Source organism: Hyperoodon ampullatus (assembly GCF_949752795.1).
Source record: "Hyperoodon ampullatus genome assembly, chromosome: X".
Classification (NCBI taxonomy): Eukaryota; Metazoa; Chordata; class Mammalia; order Artiodactyla; family Ziphiidae; genus Hyperoodon; species Hyperoodon ampullatus.
In genome coordinates, this window is record NC_136913.1 from 123,727,300 (window position 1) to 123,748,302 (window position 21,003).

The window sequence follows — 21,003 nt, forward strand, 5'->3', positions numbered from 1 at the left end:
ATAGATTTTTGTATCAATTTGGTTAAAAGAAAAAAAGAGTAAAACAACTTCTTTGAAGTTGCAAAGAAGCAGTTCATAAAATACCATTGATGCGGCTGTTGTTGGATTTAGTAAGCTTAAAAAAATAAGATGCTGCATATGAAAGTGATCTGTGAACTTTACTAATTGGCCAATATATTAATAATAACAATCATATTGTAAATTCAAAGCTCTGCTGCAGGGCTTCCTTGGTGGCCCAGTGGTTGGGAGTCTGCCTGCTGATGCGGGGGGCGCGGGTTCGTGTCCCGGTCTGGGAAGATCCCACGTGCCGCGGAGCGGCTGGTCCCGTGGGCCGTGACCGCTGGGCCTGCGCGTCCGGAGCCTGTGCTCCGCAACGGGAGAGGCCACAGCAGTAGGAGGCCCGCGTGCTGCAAAAAAAAAAGCTCTATTGCACTTTATCTAACAATTTTACAAGTACTTTCACCTGCATGGATTGTGAGGCCCCTAAAAATATCACTCTAAGTTAGGCAGCTATTATCAGTCCCAACTTACAGAATTAAAAACTGTGCCCCAGAGAAGTTGTCATTTCATTAGTAAATTACAGAAGAGGTACTGAAAACGTCTATCTTCTGACTGGATCATGGAATAATTCAAGAAAGTACTGAATCAGAGAACAGGTTTTTGTTTCTTTGCATAATGTATTTTCAAGACAAAAGAAGTAGCAGAAACTAAACATAAGTGTTACACTAAGCGCAGAATTCCCCTAATGTTAAATTCTAAATTTACTGCTATATATTCGGGAATTAAAGTGACTGAATTAAGTACTTGAAAACTCAGTAAAGTTACCAACTAGTAAAGGTAATTAGCAAAAATGATCTGCTATTTTAATATTACCATCACATATCCTGAGTAGGTTCTGAAATATTAAATTAAGGATGATGATATTCTTCAAGAAGATATTGAAAACAGAAAAAAAGTTCTACTTTGTGTGGTAAAATTTCCACTTAGTTCATGTTTTATTAATGAAAATTAGCTAACTATGGCACTCAAATACTTCTAAAAATACCATTCTAGAAAGACTTGACAAAGCAATGCCACACATACTCAGTAAGTGACTATTTACCATAGATGAAAAGATAGCACTTACATTTCCTTTAGTAATTTTAGGATAATTAGCTATTGAAAAGGGTTATATATTTTTTCAGAACCATTCCAACATGTAATTCAGATGCTCTCGTTTTTAAATTCTTCCTCACAAATAAACCCAGATGGCTTTTTAAAATATTTATTTAAAGTTCTAAATTTACATGTAAATTCATTTTTAACAATTTTTGTCAAGTTTGGTTACATGCAAGTTTTGGCAGGCACCTATTTTCTCAAAGGCTGCCACAACAAAAGATGTTTCTTTTAAGCTGGAACACAATTCCAAGTTGTGTTATCATCAGTACATTATTCAACAAGAATCAGTATGCAATAGATAGTTGTTTTTATTTTTATTTTTTCATTTTAGTTGGCAGAAAGTGGCCTGCCTTATCACTTCACAATATTGCTATGATAGTCCACTACATGTAGGCTGCTTAATTTCTGTTGAAGACTGACTTGCTTCTTGAAATATATCCTAGATTCATTTGAATTTTATCAACCTGCAATCCCAAGTGTTTTGTCATACCATTTATTTGGTTATAGTATGAATTAGAAGGAAGACCACATAGTGTTCACAGCTAGGGAATTGCATTCAATGATATTTCCAACTCTAGCTGATAATGGTGTCTTTAATATGGATAAATCAAGATATTAGAAAAGAAGTGATTGCATCATGTTCACTTGATTTCCTTGTGCAGAGGGTGAGCACTCTACATAGGTCTTAAAATATCACCCTGAACTGCCTTCTCAATCTGCCTTCATGATAAAGCTCTGAAGAATAAGGGGCTAGATAGCCTAATTGTCATTTATTGACCATAAACCTTGGAAGGTTTGCATTTCATTCAAGCCATGAATGTGACTATGTCGGGCTGCATGTTTATTGCATAATTTTTTTTTTTTTTTTTTTTTTTTTGCAGTACGCGGGCCTCTCACTGCTGTGGCCTCTCCCGTTGCGGAGCACAGGCTCCAGACGCGCAGGCTCAGCGGCCATGGCTCACGGGTCCAGCCGCTCTGCGGCATGTGGGACCTTCCCGGACCGGGGCACGAACCCGTGTCCCCTGCATTGGCAGGCGGACTCTCAATCACTGTGCCACCAGGGAAGCCCTACTGCATAATTTTAAATACACTTCTCCCAAGATATTCCTTTTTGGTGGAGATGCTTGAATTTTACATAAAATATTCATGATTATAGTTCCTATCCAAAACAAGCTAAAGTCTGGTGGTAACAAGGGAGTAGAGCAAAATCCAGTTACCTAAGGTGAATAGACTACCTCCAGGACTGCATAATTCAAAGGGGTGTCATTCCCATAGTTTATGATGTGAATGATGCTCCTTGTGTCTGTGCACACCTCCTAAAATAATGGAAATAAAACCAAAAATAAACAAATGGAACCTAATGAAACTTAAAAGCTTTTGCAAAGCAAAGGAAACTACAAACAAGATGAAAAGTCAATCCTCAGAATGGGAGAAAATATTTGCAAACGAATCAACAGACAAAGGATTAATCTCCAAAATATATAAACAGCTCATGCAGCTCAATATTAAAAAAACAAACAACTGAATCCCAAAATGGGCAGAAGACCTAAATAGACATTTCTCCAAAGAGGACATACAGACGGCCAAGAAGCACATGAAAAGCTGCTCAACATCACTAATTATTAGAGAAATGCAAATCAAAACTACAATGAGGTGTCACTTCACACCAGTTAGAATGGGCATCATCAGAAAATCTACAAACAAGAAATGCTGGAGAGGGTGTGGAGAAAAGGGAACCCTCTTGCACTGTTGGTGGGAATGTAAATGGATACAGCCACTATGGAGAACAGTATGGAGGTTCCTTAAAAAACTAAAAATAGAATTACCATATGACCCAGCAATCCCACTACTGGGCATATATCCAGACAAAACCATAATTCAAGAAGACACATGCACCCCAATGTTCATTGCAGCTCTAATTACAATAGCCAGGTCATGGAAGCAACCTAGATGCCCCTGGACAGACGAATGGATAAGGAAGATGTGGTACATATATACAGTGGAATATTACTCAGCCATAAAAAGGAACGAAATTGGGTCATTTGTAGAGATGTGGATGGATCTAGAGACTGTCATATAGAGTGAAGTAAGTCATAAGGAGAAAAACAAATATCGTATATTAACGCCTATAAGTGGAACCTAGAAAAATGGTACAGATGAACCGGTTTGCAGGGCAAAAATTGAGACAAAGATGTAGAGAACAAACGTATGGACACCAAGGGGGGAAAGCGGCAGGGGGTGGGGATGGTGGTGTGATGAACTGGGCGAGTGGGACTGACATGTATACACTGATGTGTATAAAATGGATGACTATTAAGAACCTGCCGTATAAAAAAATAAATAAAATAAAATTTTAAAAAAACCCCAAAACAATTCCTTTCCTCTAACAACTAAGGCTAAGCCACTGGGTCAAGCTTGTTTATACCTGTGTCCTTCTTCCATTTCCATGTGTTTTTGCTCAGGAATTTCTTCAGTTTAACCATGCACAGAGTTATTATGACAGTGCATCATACAAGTATAGCTAACTACTCAAGCCATGGGTGGGCACTGCTTTAGGCTACATGGGCCGGTAGTCCAAGCACACATATAGGCCATACCTTAGAGGTTACAGTATGTTTTCACACACATTCTGTCATTCAATCTTCACAGCAACCCCGTGAATTAGACTACATTTCCCTGTGAGGGACATCAAAATACAGAGAGGAAATGTTATTTGCTCAAGGTCACTTAAAACAGCTTGATAACATTATTTTCTTGATTCTGCCTAGTCAGAGTGCTTATTTCATTTCATTTAGAAAACTTTCTGCTTAATTAGGGCAACAAAGTAAGAGACACTAAAAGAACGCAATGTGTAGACCCTATCAACCGACTCACTGTATCATGTACATGGACAAGCCATAAGAGCAGTAATGATCACACAGCCTGATGCAATAGACCATACTTAACGCAGGTAAAGAGACTAACCTCACAGAGAGTGGTTTCAGTAGATTGGTGGGGAAAGAAAACAGTTTGCAAAGATTTGAGGAGAAAAGAGGGACAAAAGCTGAGAAAATAGGACTAGATTATTTTGATAAACTTGAGCTATTTATTTCAAGTAGCTTAGACTATTTGAAGAATAAAGGATATACACAAGGATGCATATAGGGCAAGAAATCTTTCCTACTTGGGAAAGGAAATGTCTGACCATACTTGATGGCCGAGAAGAAGTAGTTAATGGAGAAAAATTGAAAGTACAATAGAGAAAGAAGACATTCTTAGTGGAATGAGGACCCAAAGAAGGCAGAAGGGAATGGATCAAATATATATTGTCCTGGGGTTAGCCTAGGAGTAAAGATATCATAGAACAGAAGGAAAGGAGAAATGAAAAGGCAAAAGGAAATTTCGACTTTAATAGTTGATGAAGTTTTCAATAGTCTGCTAAACCTGTTTTCACTTTAATTAATTTAATGAATATTCATAAGGAAAAATGTGAAGTGGGCTTCCCCCCCCCATGTTGGGCGTCATTTATGGAAAAGTAGAAATCACCACAAGAGTGGGTTTAAAGTTCAAGTCCAAATTTTGATGCATGTTTTAACCACAACGACATGATGCTATCTTGAGGTCCAAATGAGATAAGGGACATGTATATGCTTTGTAAATTACAGTGGTAAATATTAGTTATTTTTATTAACCACACTTTTTTTTCCTGAAGCTTTTTAAAACTGCATAAATGCCTTTAGGCAGGAAGAAGTCTTATAAAGATAAGGAAAGAAGGAATAAAAGACAGAAACTGGGATAGGATGAGACAGAGAGAGAGAGAGGGGCTGAGAGAGACTGAGAGAAACAGCCAAGAGAACCAATATCAATGCCAAGCAGACAGGATTCTAACTGCCATAAATTATCAGAGGAATGGACACTTCTCCGAACTGACATACAAAATACTAGACAGGGTTTCTCCCAAAATGCAGTAATGCCGCAATTTGATTAAACACTCAATACACAAGATATATGCAAGTTTCTTCAATTAGTTAAGAATATGATACCAAAATCACCAAAGTGTGATTCTTGAACGAGATATTTCATATCTGTTTCTGGTAGAATGTTCGGCTGTTCATCATTAAATCTACCACAGGGACTAGCACAGAATAGGTACTCATAGAATATTTGTTTAGAGAAAGAATCTGTTGCCTACAGCAAGCAGCCTTACCACCACTCGCAGCAAAGCAGTGTTTGGAGAAGATCACAGGAACAGCAAAAGAAAGAAGAGCCATAAATATTTATAATCAGAGTCTATTTTGCATTACGTTCATCACCCGCTGTATCTGTCAGTGTCGCTGGACTAAGACAAAGATCCAGACTACGGCTGTTTCCTGTTACTTACTTGCTCCGCACCCCACCCCACCCCGGACTCCAGTCCCTAGCACTGTACTGAGGCCGTAGTACGTGTACCATAAGAGCACATCATGTTGAATTAAGGGGAACTTCCCTTTTATTGGGCTCAAATATTTTATTTGCTGTTTTGATTACTGTTTAAAACACATAATAAATGTAACAAAGCAGGCCAGTCTACTGCTGGCACATTTCTGGGTCTTATAGAATAATCTCTGCTAACAACAGCAGCAATGGAAATAATATCACCACCCATTCATTCCTTGATGGCCAAACACTGTATAAGCATTATCCCTGATCCTCGTAATTCAACAAAATAGGTATTATTAGCCCTATATTACAGATGAAAAAATGAGATGCAGAAAGGTTAAGTGCCTTTTCCCTGGCCACACCTGTATAAATGGCAGACCTGTGCTCTAACCTAGGTGTGTGTATACGGTTCTGAAGTCCATTCTCTTTCCACTCTGCCATGCTTTCTACCCCAAATAGTTGAAGCTTAAAAGAACTGATGGCAGCTTCATATTTACATTTTTATTAAAATTAGTCGACAAGCTGTGTCTGCACTGAGGCATTGATTTGAGTGCCCCCCAAGTGGCATGGTAGCAGAGGCAACTAGGGCAACACAACTGAAAGAGAACATACTGGCAAGACTCAGGTCCCAAATTCCTCAGAGACTCCCCACATACCTGTTAGTGGAATCTTAAATGAAAAGAGTAGCATTAATCGTATTTTTCAATTCATGAAACATTGTAATTATTAGTCTTTGTAAATCCTTTCTCGATTTTACATATATTCATGCCTTCTTATCCCCAGTTTGCCCTCCTGTTCTCCTCCCACCATAGATAACCATTGTAATGGGGTTAACATACATCCCTTTATTCATATGCCTGTAAACTGTGTATCTTTCTGTGTATGTCATGTATTTTTAAATTTATGTAAGTGGTATTGGGTTAATAGATCTCATCCTCTTTCTTACATTTTTCACTCAACATTTTGCTCTATGTAGACTTAGTCCATTCTGTCTCTCTGGCACACCCACCATAATGAACAAGATTGCAGCCAAATCCCTCCCACAGCAAAAAAATAAAATGAAAATTGCAACAAATAACTTTGTATACATCCATACATGGACCTGTGTGTATCTCTATTGTACTTTGACTAAATGCCAACAGTTTGCCTTCCAGAATGACTGCACCGGTCTAGACACCCACCAGGAGGACATGGGGGTTCCCATCTCCCCACATTCCCACAAACACTTGGTATGATCATGCTCTATACCTTTCAACAGTCTAATAGAAGAAAAATATGTCATTGTTTTTAGTTTTCATTTCTCTGATTCATAGTCTTGGTAGCCTTTGTGTTTCCACTTCTGTAGAAAGGCAGTTCATATCCTTTGCCAATCTTTCAATCAAGGTTACTGTTTTATATTCTTGTTGGTTTGGAATAGTTATTTGAATAATCTATATATTCATCTTTGTTTTCGACATTGCAAGTATTGACTCATTCTGTCACCTTTTTGTTAATATTGTCCATGGTGTCTTTTGTTAAAGAGAAATCCTTCATTTTAATATAATTATATTCATCAGGTTTTTGCCTTGTACTTGGTGCTTTTGGAGTTTTGTTTAAAAACTCTGTCTTAGTCAGTTTGGACTGCTATAACAAAATACCATAGGCCTCATGGTTTATAAACAACAGAAATGTATTTCTTACAGTTCTGGAGGCTGGAAGTCTGAGATCAGGTTCTGCTTAGGGCCCTCTTCCACAGTCACACTGCTGACTTCCTTTTGTAGCCTCACACAGCGGAAACAGAACTAGAGCTCTCTGGGTTTTCTTTTATAAGGGCAATAATTCCATTCATGAGGGTTTCATTCTCATGACCTAAGCACCTCCCAAAGAACCCACATCCAAATATCGTCACTTTGGGGATTAGACTTCAACACAGGGAATTTTGAGGGGACACAGACATTCAGTCCATAGCAAATTCCTCCTCCAACCCTAGATAATAAGAATAATCTATAAATTCTTCTTTTAACTTTGTAGTATTACCTTTCACGTTTAGGTCATTAATTCATCCAGAGTCCCACATTATATATGGCAGTGGACAAGAAATCAGCTCTACTTTTCTATATACTTTTCACATATAAAAAGCTTATTTTCCTAATATTTACTAAACCATCCTCCTTTACCCATGATTAATGGTTTCCCCTTTATAACATATTGAGCTCACATTTAGATTCCATTTCATTCCACTTAGAAGCATGATAACAGTTTTATTGTAAGTATTTACAATACTTACAATATATTAAGAATTAAACGTTTTACAACTGTGTAAACTCATAAAGATTAATTTAAAATATCAACTTATAATACATGAGAGGGTATATCATAATTCAAAATTCAGTTAGCAGACATTTGGTCCTGTCCAAAACGTCCATGAGATTTTGTTTTATTTTTATTTATTTATTTATTTTGCAGTACACGGGCCTCTCACTGTTGTGGCCTCTCCCGTCGCGGAGCACAGGCTCTGGACACGCAGGCTCAACGGCCATGGCTCACGGGCCTAGCTTCTCCGCGGCATGTGGGATCTTCCCGGACCGGGGCACGAACCCGCGTCCCCTGCATCAGCAGGTGGACTCTCAACCACTGTGCCACCAGGGAAGCCCCCGTCCATGAGGTTTTGGATAGGACCAGATATCAAGGACCTTTTCGTGTGTACCAAATGTCTCCATGGACATTTTGTACAGGACCAAATATGACCAAATATCAAAGACCTTTTGGCTTGGACCAAATGTCTTACGGACCAAATGTCTTGCGGACCAAATGTAACATGGTCATTTTAGATAGGACCAAAAGTCTTGCAAGGAAAAATTGTATCAGTGGGTTTGAGAAGAAAAAGTTCATATTGATCATGGTTGAAACACCTGTTTCCCCTCCCTTCCATGGATTCTCTGAGGTACATTTTGTAGGAGTGAGCCAGAAGCCTTTGCTAGTATCTCATCTTGTCAAGTTTCCTGGTTTTTATAACTGCATTTTCATCCTCCTGACTACTAAGTTCCTAGAGAACTGAGCAGTAGGTGGTTAATAATATGCCCAAGGAGGCCTCACCAACAAACTAACCAAATGCTGGGGTGTTAAAAGAAAAAAAAAATAGAAAGAGCCTCACTTCACATGCTCTGCACCCTCAGTGCCTGGAAGAAAGATGTTGGCTGCATGCATCTATTGTGTTCTAATTCACACGTCAAGTATATTCACAGGGGAACCATCCAAAAGCACTTTACTGCCTTTGTTTACATCTCTCTATCATGGTTTCAACGATGCAAAGCCTTTTAAAAGTGTCCATGAAGGAGAATTTCATGTGATGATATTAATGATTTCATGTATCTTTAGGCTACATCTATACAAGCCACCATTAATCACTTCCTTCATCTACTGTGGCTTTAATTGTCAATATAATAGGTGTTTGAAGGATATGTCCTAATTAAAAATCAAGTTTCAACTCAAAGATGTTTGGAGGAGGCATGACCAAGTTTTCGCTTTGCATTTTATTTTGGATACTCCTGTTGCTCACTGCTCTTCCTATACTTTCAGGCCATAAAATTGCACGCTGTCTGATATGAGAAGCATTTATGTATAGCTCCCTGCTAGCATAAACCAAGACTCAGGGGTTTTCCATAAACCAAGACTCAGGGGTTGAACTTCCCTATTAGGGAGTGTTGCTTATTCCATAAGGATGTAACTCCTTAAGAGTCATGTACACTATTATATACCAGTGCTTCAAATTCTGAGTAAGTAGTATTGAATGAATTATTTTTCATTCAGCCTAACTAATGGAAAATCCTCCATAAACAATAGGCACCCTTCCAAAGGCATGGCGGTTTTGCACAATGAAGTCTTAAGCAAGACATATTCAGGCTAGAAGATAGCAGATTCTGGAATGATAGTCTGATCTGATTCCAGCCCCTTCACCCAAATCTCAGTGCTCCCCAGTAGAACAAATAGAAATGGAATAAGATTACAGTTCCAAAAATCTGGTGTTTTTGACTCAAATGTCTTTATATGTTTCCCAAAGCCTAACTAAAAAACTTCCATTCTGCTTTATCTTACTCCTTTCTCCCCTTTGCAATACCTATATTTTGTTCTAAAACTCAAATAATCCTAATTATTAGGAGAAATAATTATATGTGAAAGAAGAAATGAAAAAAATTTACTGAAGAAGACATGAAAAGTGATTTAAAAGAGCAAGGGGAAAAATGCTTAGAGAAACTTGTCCATTTAAATCACTGTACATAGTACTTGGCCCAATACCACATGATGACACTTCTTATTTTTAACAGAAAAGAAGACTGCATCGGGTAGATGAGTATAAACAAACACACACACACACACACACACACACACACATATTTACATCCACATACTTTTTTTTATCAAATAAAGCCACATGCCACACCCAAGTATATCTAAGGAGAAGAAGAATGGGTTGTGGGACTTCCCTGGTGGTCCAGTGGGTAAGACTCTGCGCCCCCAATGCAGGGGGCCCGGGTTCGACCCCTGGTCAGGCAACTAGATCCCACATGCATGCTGCAACTAAGAGTTCACATGCCGCAAATAAAAAGTCTGCATGCCACAACTAAGAAACCCTCATGCTGCAACTAAGAAGTACTCATGCTGAAACTAAAAGATCCCGTATGCCGCAACTAAGACCCAGTGCAGCCAAAATAAATAAATATTAAAAAAAAGAATGTGTTGTAATAACAGTATTACCTTTGTGATATCAGTTTCCCCATCTGTGAAATTAAAGCATTTTGTAATTTCCGAGGATACTTACAATTTCTGGTTCTCAGTCTTTTTGCTGACATTAATGCTGTATATAAAAATATAAATTTCTGGTTATGCTTAAAGTTCCAAAAAAGCAAACTACAATCTGTATCTGATTCAAATAAAAAAGTACTTGAAGATTAAACATTAGCTGCTATGACATTTCCCAGCATTATTAGAGTTAGGTTATAAGCTGTGTAAGAAAAATCATAGGACGCTGATTAATAAGCTGGAGTGGAAAGCTCTGTGGGAGCTTGTACTGTGTGAAATATTATTAGATTTTAAAGGCACTGGGGAAATTCACCTGAGAATTTAGACCGATGCCCTTGAATTCATGTGCTTAATATTAATTTTCATTCCTAAGTAGCTAGATACTGTGCTGTAGAGCAGAGGTCGTTGAAAAGGTCCACCATCATGTACCACAGTCTTTAGAGATTAAAAATGTGCCTTACCTAATACCACTGAATGCATGTGAATCAAGAAAACAAAAAGTAGGGATGGATAATAAATTCCTTATAAGGAATTAATCTTTTAAGCAAAATACATGTCTTACAGACGACTATACCAAAAGTAGAAATTATTTTACTTCCTTATAGTCAGTCCCCTTCCTTCGCAGGAATTACAAAGTTCTCACAAATATAACCATCCCTTAGCTCCCACTATCTGCTGAAACACACTCTGGATTTCACAAATGAAGCAGTCTACCAATTTGAACTGTTTGGGTATCTCAGTTAAGTTAATATGGCAACCAGAGACCCCTGATGAGACATAGTTAATCAAGAGATACTCATGAGTAAAAGTATACATTGAATACACTGATCTTGACAAACCGTGCAGAGGTGTTATCAGGCCTGATGTGTGACTTAGTCACCTGGTTTTGAAGGTCCAGGGTTGAGGCAGACAAAAGAGTGTAAACCTTAGTATGTCTATGCTATAAACCAAGAAAGGCCAGGGTTAGTGAAAGGTGAGGGAGGCACTCCCTTTAAATGCAAAATTAAGGGAGGATGCCTCAAAACTCAGTAAGCAAGATAAACAATATTTTAATGTAATATTTAAAAAAATCAAAATTAATCATAAACATGATTTTTTAAAAATGCTAAGCTTTTAAATATAGGTACAACTCCGGCACCATTTTAAATTCTGCATCTTAGGTAAATGCCTCCCTTGCCTCACCCAGCTTCCAGCCCCAAAATCATGCCTGAAGTGAGTGTCTAATGCAAACTGAAGTCTGAGACTCAAGTCCTTCCCCTCATCTGACACTAATCTATATAGATATGGCACTTGCATAACATATTCATCAAAATTGCCTCTTGATAAAATGAGTCTACATACTCTATGGGAATTAATTTAATCCTAATTTCATTGAAATTGTTACAGAGTCAGTAGGCGACATTCAGGAGCATCGATGAGGAAAGAAGGATGATCAATTCCAGCACTGCTTCATCCTATAGGTGTGATAGCTTCGACATGACCAATCAGAAGAAAGAGATGTGGAATAACCATCAAACGGACGAGGCTTAATCTGCCTGCATATTGGCATCACTCATGGATTTGATGACGCTTTCACAAAAGACATCAATTGTGGTATCTTTGCATGTCTGGAAAGAACCCATGCTTTCAGATTCCATACTGTTGTTCTTTATTGTCAGAATTTGACTTGAAGTAAAAAAAAAAAAAAAAAAAAAAAAAAAAGGAGTAACACGCATGAACTGAACTCTACAATTTAATTAACATTTTAGGAGTAATGGAATGAACAAAATGCTATAGCTGCACCAGGGTGGGTGAGAATTTTTCTATGGTGGGAAAAAGGAAATCAGAAAAGACGTTGGAGACATAATAAATGAAATAGGCTTTAAAAGGTGTACAGGGCTTCTCCAGATGAAAGAGGAGGATTCCAGGCAGAGGCAACCACATAAAAAATAGAGTTTACGACGATAAGATCCCCTTTCCTCTCTGTCATTGAGCTTAGATGAGGGATCACGACACACAACACAAGGTAGAAGATTCAAGGAATATAAGACAGGCACAGACAAAATAGCATGAAGAGGGTGGAGGTAGGAGAGAAGACATCCAGCTTGAATTTTACCCGGTGGATCAAGAAAAGCATCATGGGGGAGCAAACACCCGAGCTGGGCCCTGAGAGATGATAGAAGGTGAATGTGCGCACATGACAAGGACATTCCTGACAACCGTGGTCAGAAGCACACAGGATGTTAAAGCAGCAAAGAGTTGTTTAGTTTGGATGTAACATGTATGAAAAGGAATAATGAGAGATAATGTGAGAACCTTAGCTGGGCATCAGACAGGTGAGGACAGGAAAATCCAGATTTGTATTTTTAGGCGGTGGTTAAATGGTGATGTGAGTCAATGGTGGTTTTGTAACAAGGACATGATCACAGTTGTGCTTTGATAGATAAATCAGATCACAGAGTGTAAATGGAGTTAAGGGAAGAAAGACCAAAGGCAAGGAGATAAGGAAAGAGACTTTAAAAAGTCCTACTAGGGAACTTCACCTTAATTCAGGACATGATCCTTTAAGACAAATAGAATCTGTCTTCAGGCAACTCTGAATTGCAAGAAGTGCTGGCACAAAAACCTTAACCAGAAGAAATCCCGGCCCTTAAATCTACCCTCAACTCCCTGCCTTAAGTCAGAGCCATTGCTCTAGCCCTTAGTTTATACAATTGCTTGACGTGTACTTTTATTATTTCCCTTATCAATTATACTGATGCTTTAGTAAGCTTTGTAAGATGCCTAGCACTATCTACACGTGGAATTCAAAATGGTTTCCTACTCCGTGGGTATCCCTCCAGCTACTGGTCCATCTGACTCAAATGTCAGCATTACTTTCGAAGGTTCTCCGTTGGCTTACAGGTTGAAATCCAAGCTTCTTGGCTAGAAACACAAAAGGCTCTGTTACCCGGCCCTTGGTGGGCTCTCCAGCTTCAATTTTCACCAGTCTCTGCCCCACAGTTTATGTTCCAGCAACAGGAAAATAGGTGTAGTTCTCTCCTCACAAGCTGCTTCTCACCTGGCCCATCAGTCTTATCATTGTCTTCGCCTGATAACTCACATTGTGCAACACCCAATTCCCCCTTCCCCTGATGAAGTGACACTGCTTGGAGTATTTCCTTGGGGAAGTCTTCCCCTATAGGTGACTTCAGATTCATGTGCCGATATGTGCATTGGATGCAATGTCATCGATGGTCTGATAGAAGAAGACTGGTCATAATGCCAATGAAGAAAACAGACTGTGAGCTTGCTTCCTCCCGAGATTAGTAGAAAAGAGAAATTGGATATATCCTCTGAATTTCCTTCTGCCTGCCTGCTCCTTTGAGACACTGAGTCAATCCTGCTATTGATCTGTAGTGCTGTCATGAGCAAAGGTTGCTTCATCTCACCTGCTACCCTAGGGGACAGTCTTAGCCTTCTTATTAAGGCTTCAGCAAAGAATCACAGCAAGTTTTTTCTAGGAAGCTGGGTTGATTAAACCATTCCAGCCTCTGCACCTTACACTGCATCACTGTGACATGAAGAGTAAAAAACATTTTTCACCCAGTGCTAACCTTTTTTTCTCTCATTTATCTTCCCTCCCCTGGATCCCAATTCAGTGTCTATAGTACTAGTATTTAAATGTGGACCAGGAGTCTATTTGAATTTAACATAAACATTTTAATCGTAGAAAATTTGGCAAACACAATACTATGCAATGAATGTCTATGTCTTCTGAGTGTCTGAGTGTTGCATGAGTGTGCAAATACTTACATGGAGTTACAGTCACATAAATCCATTCTCAGAGCAATACACTCTGTACTTTATCTTAAATTTGTAATTTGAATTTTTATGAACACTTATCTCAGTCTTATAAATACTTGAAATTTACTAGTCCATATATACTAGTTCTCAATTTTCACTTCTACAGTGTTGTCAAAACATAGACTTAAGGAAATTTAGAATGGCAAGAGACCCTTAGAAATCTAGTCCAAACTTCGCATTTTATATATATGGAAATTGATGCACAGATCAAAGACGCGACTAGCCCAAAGTCACACAGTTAGTTGTTTAGCAACGACAAAACACATTATCTCCTGATATGTAGCCTCCTCATTGTGTCCAAACCACTACTGCTACCAATTAAGCAAGCACTGTGCTACCCAAATGGGACTGAAACCACAAATCATTTCCCCCAAAGGGCTGGTTCTCATATCCCATAAAATTGGTTTGCAAATCTGTTACTTTTATGTACTAATTTTCCAAGACAGAGCTCCAATATCACCTCTCCTCTAGGATGACTTTCTCAGACCTCACAGGGCCAGTCAGTCACCTTTAGCAACATATTATAATTTTCTCTGTTTATATCTTACCCTACCCTCCTAGCCTATGAAATCTTTATAGCCAGGGGCCATGTTTCATGCATGTCACTAAGACCATGTATTCAATTCCTCTGGATGTTGTAACAAATTATCACAAACTAGTAGCTTAAAACAACAGAACTTTATTCTCTCACAGTTCTGGAGGTCAGAAGTCTGAACTCAGTCTCACTGGACCAAAATCAAAGTGTTGGCCAGGCCCTACTCCTTCCAGAGGCTCTTCCGTTCCTTGCTGCTGCCAGCATCATTTGGCTTGTGTTCATGTCACTCCAGTCTCTGCCCCTGTGGTCACATTGTCGTCTCTTCTTCTGTTTGTGTTTAATCTCCGCCCAATTCCCACTTACAAGGATATTTATGATTGGAATTAGGACCCCATCTCAATATACTTGACTTAATCTCATCTACACAGTAGGATTTTTTTGGTTTCTTTGTTTTGGTCACATAAAGTGATACAGTTTCCAGAGATTAGGACATGGAAAATATCTTTGGGGAGGGGTCATTATTCAGCTTACTGAACCCCCCACTTCAAGACCAGTTTGGCTACTTAGCATATTTTTTTAAATATAAATTTATTTATTTATTTTTGGCTGTGTTGGGTCTTCGTTGCTGTGTGCAGGCTTTCTCTAGTTGCTGCAAGCAGGGGCTACTCCTCGTTGTGATGCACGGGCTTCTCATTGCAGTGGCTTCCCTTGTTGCAGAAGACGGTCTCTAGGTGCACGGGCTTCAGTAGTTGTGGCTCGTGGGCTCTAGAGTGCAGGCTCAATAGTTGTGGCGCATGGGCTTAGTTGCTCCACGGCATGTGGGATCTTCCTGGACCAGGGCTCAAACCCATGTCCCCTGCATTGGCAGGCGGATTCTTAACCACTGTGCCACCAGGGAAGCCCCTACTTAGCATATTTTTAAACCACATTTTACAGAATCAAGCTTCTCCATTTGGCCATACCAGTCTAAGGAAACCATTTGCACTCAAGATGAAATGCAGTCAGAGATTCAGATCTCAACTACCTAGGTAATGAACTGATTTCACAGCTCAAACACAATTAACTTTGGTTATGATAACTGTTTGGAATAAAGAATGCTTATTTTCTACTGATTATAAAACCACTGCTTGCATATTGTAGAACATAAAGGGGAAAAAGAAAAATATTTATAAACTAAAAAAAAATCACCTGTAATTCCTTTACCTATAGATAATCACTGTTACCATCATGTTTATTTCCAATACATTATATATATTTATACACATATATGCATGCTTAAACAAATACATTTTACATTTGGTATATGTGTCCCTAATATTGTAAATTATACTATTTTATATATAGTAACGGACATATCTATCATATTTTCTTAGATGGTTTTATACCATATTATGTGGAATATTTCTGTAGCCTATTTTTTTCTGTAGCCTATTTTCACTAGGCATTATATCATTAGCACTTTCCCACGTCATTAAAAACTCTTTGTAAACATCATTTTAATAGCTGCACAATGGTCCATCATGTGGGTATACCGTCATTTACTTTACCATTCCCTTGATATTATGCAACTGGGCTGTTTGTAAATGACTTTTTATAGCACTGAATTATAACACAATGAGAGACATCTATCAGGGTCAATTCAGTATTGGTGGAAGTTGATGAATCTATTTTCACAGACTGGGAAATGTGTGCTCCCATATCGCCACACTTAACAGAGAGTATTGAAGTACTGATGTTTAGACTGTGTGCCAAGATGGCTTTGCTCCCCTATCTGATAGCTCAGTACCTATGGCCCAGTGTAGCACACGTTTATCAAGAGGCAGAGAGCATGGGATGGGCAAGTAGGGAAGGGTTTAGAGAGGGACAACCCAAAATACTTACCTGGAGGATAAAGTCCAATCCAGGTCCTGATGTGAGCCAGAAAAGGCATGGGACATCCAGGAGGCAAGTGAAGTTAGATGAGGAGGTTGCCACTGAGTGGCCTAGTTGCCTCCAGCAGGTCTGGGAAGATGCAGGAATATTGAGAGCTGGAGGGAGAGAAGAGAGAATGACTGGGGTTCCGATTTTTATACCTGGAGAGCCAGAGTATAGTAGCACCCCCCTTACCCGTGATTTCACTTTCTATGGTTTCAGTTTCAACTGTGGCCTGAAAATATTAAAGGGAAAACTCCAGAAATAACCATTCATTAGTTTTAAATTGCATGCCATTCTGAGCAGCTTCATGAAATCTCATGCCAACTGGCTCCATCCACCTGGGACATGAATTTTCCCTTTGTCCAGCGGTTCCTGCCCATTAATCACTTAGTAGCTGGCTCAGGTATCAGATTGACTGGAGCAGCATCAGCAGTGCTTGTGTCCAAGTAACCCTTATTTTACTTAATAATTGTCCCAAAGCACAAAGGTAGTGATGTGTGCAATTCAGATATTCTCTTACTGTGCCTAATTTATAAATTAAACTTTATCATAGGTATGTATTTATAGGAAAAATTATAGTCTATGAGTATGGGGTTTGGTTTCAGGCATCCACTGAGGGCGGGGTCTTGTAAGGTGTCCCCCATCGACAAGGGGAGACCACTGTAATTCTGCCAGGCACGGAGATATGGTTTGTGCTTTCTTTTATGCACAAGACCTCCTATCCCGTCCCGTTTCCCAAGTCTTAAAGGGACTGACCTGACTTCTCATAATTCAAATATTTAAGAGCTTACTATGTGCGAGGCTCCATGCAAATGCTTCTTTATACATCGTGTCTTAGCATCCTCCATCAGCCCTATGGCAGCATTATTATCCTCATGTTACAGATAAAGATAATCGATGCTCAGCAAGTTTAAGCACATACTCAAGATTGTTCAGTCAAGATGTGCATATCCGGGACTTCCCTGGTGGTCCAGTGGTTAGGACTCGGCGTTTTCACTGCCGAGGGCCTGGGTTGGATCCCTGGTCTGTGAGGGAACTAAGATCCCACAAGCTGCGCTGCACGGCCCCCCGCCCCCCCCAAAAAAGACGTGCAGATCCTAAAAACTGTGCTCTTGTCTTAGGTCCTCTACCATCATTCGTAGCCTAGGTCTCTGGGTTCATTTCAAGACTTTCTGGTTCTGTGATTCCAGCTGGTACCTAAACAAAGCACCTCATAAATGTGTGTCTTTGGGTACACAGAAAGAGCTAGGGCTGGAAAAACAACACAAAGCCTATGCCTCCCTCCCAGTGAATTAATTTTCTCACAGGCACTCAGGGGGTCATTTTCTTTCAATCTCCTCAGTATTTACTTAGGATCTTTAAAATACACAGAACAGTCACTGTGAGTGTTATTGCTAACAGAACTCTGTAATTATTTGAAAGGAAAATGAAATTTAAGAGATATAAAATTAGATATGAAGGTGTCTTTAAATAACATAACTCAACATTGGAGTATTGGGAAAGAACTCAATTTCAGAGCCTTAACAAACACACTTGCTCATATTAAGCCAGGAAAAATACTTTGCTTTAAAGTTTAAATGATTTCTATTGTTGGGGCCCAGGACAGGCTGCCCCAAAATATGCCTCAATGGCATATTGCTTATTTTAAGTTAATGTTACTTAAGAAAAGACCTATGCAAGAGGGACATTCTGACCCTCCTCGCTGTCTCCCTGAAAGCAGGAGATAAACCTTCCATGTGAAAGGTGCGCTCCCTGTATCTGGAAGCAGAAGGACACTCTTAGCACCAGAGACATCCTTCTACAAGCCTGTAGAAACAAACTTTGTCACTTTTTAATTGACTACCCCAAGTCCAAACTCTGTTTAGAGTCTTCACTAATTTAGCACCCCAAATCTACATTTCTTTGTCCTGTCAATTCCTCTCAAATTCATTGTTTCTTTGTCTAAAAAGTATAAAAACTGCCTGCTTTGGCCACTTCGTAGGACCAATTTCTATTAGACCTCTGTGTATCCAAATTAAAAACTGTTCCTTTTTCTCCTATTAATCTGTCTTGTGTCAATTTTCTTGTTAGTCCAGCCACAAGAACTCAAGGTGGGGGAGGGGGAAAGTTCCTCTCCCTGACACTATCTTTTTCACAACCATTGGCCACCCACGCATAACATTATATTTAATACCTACTACAATGACATTGATTATTCATTTTATTAAAATTATATAAATTGGGATTGACGTATATACACTACTATGTATAAAATACATAACTAATGAGAACCTAAAACAAACAAATAAAACAAAACAAAACAAAACTGAGTAGGAGGAATCTGAATTAATTTCCTTTGGTCCTGAACCAGTTTTGCCTAGACATCCCAAAACTTAGCTAAATTTTTATATTTTCTTCACACTTAAACTTGCTTTCCCATAATTCTTACTTTGTAGGCATGTGATTTCAATTCTGTTCATACGATACCCCATCACAGTTTAAGAAAGTCCTTCTATTTTTGCCTGGTCAAAATTGTAGAGTCATTAAAAACTAGGGTCAAGTTGACACCGATTTTTCTGCCTTTCTGATGCATTTATGTTCTCTGATTACAGTGTTGGGATTGTAAAATATCAGATTTTAAAAAGTGCTTCAATGTTCGTTCAATGCATTTAGTCTTTTACTACCAGGAATGCCTTCTAACAGTGCCACAAAATTGTTCACAAACATTCTCTTGAACATTTCCATTGACAGGAAACTCATTAAATCTTGATATGGTCTATTCCATCTTTGGGCACTTAGAATGTTTGGAAAAGCCCTTCTTTTCCTTATTTTGATAAAAATTCATCTCCTCAAAGCTTCCTTTGTTTAGTTGTAGTCTTATCAATGAGGTCACAGAGAAAAGTCTAATTCTTCTTCCACAAGTTTTAAAACACTATGATTGTAATATTACAACACTCTGATACCGATACAAAGTAATTAATAATGATAACTAATCATTAGATAGTGCTTATTGTATGACAGGAACTGTTCTAAGTTTTTTACATGTATTAACACATTATAATACTCACAACAACCTTACCTAATAGATTCTATTATTATCCTCATTTTACAGAGAGGAAATTGACATAAAGAGAGAATAGGCAACTTGCCAAAGGTCATGTGATTAGTGAGTGGCAGAGCCAAAATTCAAACACAGGCTCTATGTCTGAGGCCACTAGACTATACATACATGGAAACTGATTTATATTATGTTAGGTTAGATTAGATTAGATTATGTTATGATATGTATGATACATTATATTATATTATCATACAGTCTAAATGGATTAAAGAGTTATACATAAAGCATCAAGTCTTTGATAAGAAAACACAGGTAGATATATATTTCTGATCTCCCTCCACCAGCACAGTTCTCAGATTCTAGCCTAGATCCCAAGGGGGAAGATTAGAATATCCATTTCTGGGCTTCCTTGGTGGCGCAGTGGTTGAGAGTCCGCCTGCCGAAGCAGGGGTCACGGGTTTGTGCCCCGGTCCAGGAAGATCCCACATGCTGCGGAGCGGCTAGGTCTGTGAACCATGGCCGCTGAGCCTGCGTGTCCAGGGCCTGTGCTCCGCAACTGGAGAGGCCACAACAGTGAGAGGCCCGCGTACCGCAAAAAAAAAAAAAAAAGAATATCCATTTCTGGATAAATGACTTACACGTCCTGACATGTGGGCATCTATCACACTGAAGTCCACCAGTGAATAGCACAATGTATTTGCTCCGAATTTCCAAATATATTTTTATTGCCTGGCTCTCAAATATGCAGACGGCCAAAGGACAACAAACGTTTGAGAAAATTCTCCAAAGGAAAGACAGATACCTTAATAAGTTAACATAAGAAAAAACAAAGAACAAAGATAAATAATTTAAGGAGCAAAACTCATCATTGACAATCTCAGATAAATAAGATAAAATATTAAATCCATAAAATTAGGCAAGATAATATTAAAAAAGAAATATTGCCCCCCAAAAGAAAATGGTCTTAGAAAATAAAAATATGATTCCAAATTTTTTAAAACCTTGGTAGAAACTGGGCAATAAGGATCAGTATATTGGGACTTCCCTGGTGGTCCAGTGGTAAAGAATCCACCTTCCAATGCAGGGCATGAGGGTTTGATCCCTGGTCAGGGAACAAAGATCCCACATGCTGCGGGGCAACTAAGCCCGCACGCCACAACTACTGAGCCCGCATGCCTCAACGACAGAGCCTGTGTGCCACAAACTACAGAGCCCACGTGCCCTGGAGCCTGCGTGCCACAGCCAGAGAGAGAAAACCCACACACCACAACTAGAGAAGCCTGTGTGCAGCAATGAAAGATCCTGCATGCTGCAACTAAGACCTGATGTAGCCAAAAATATAAAGAAAATAAAG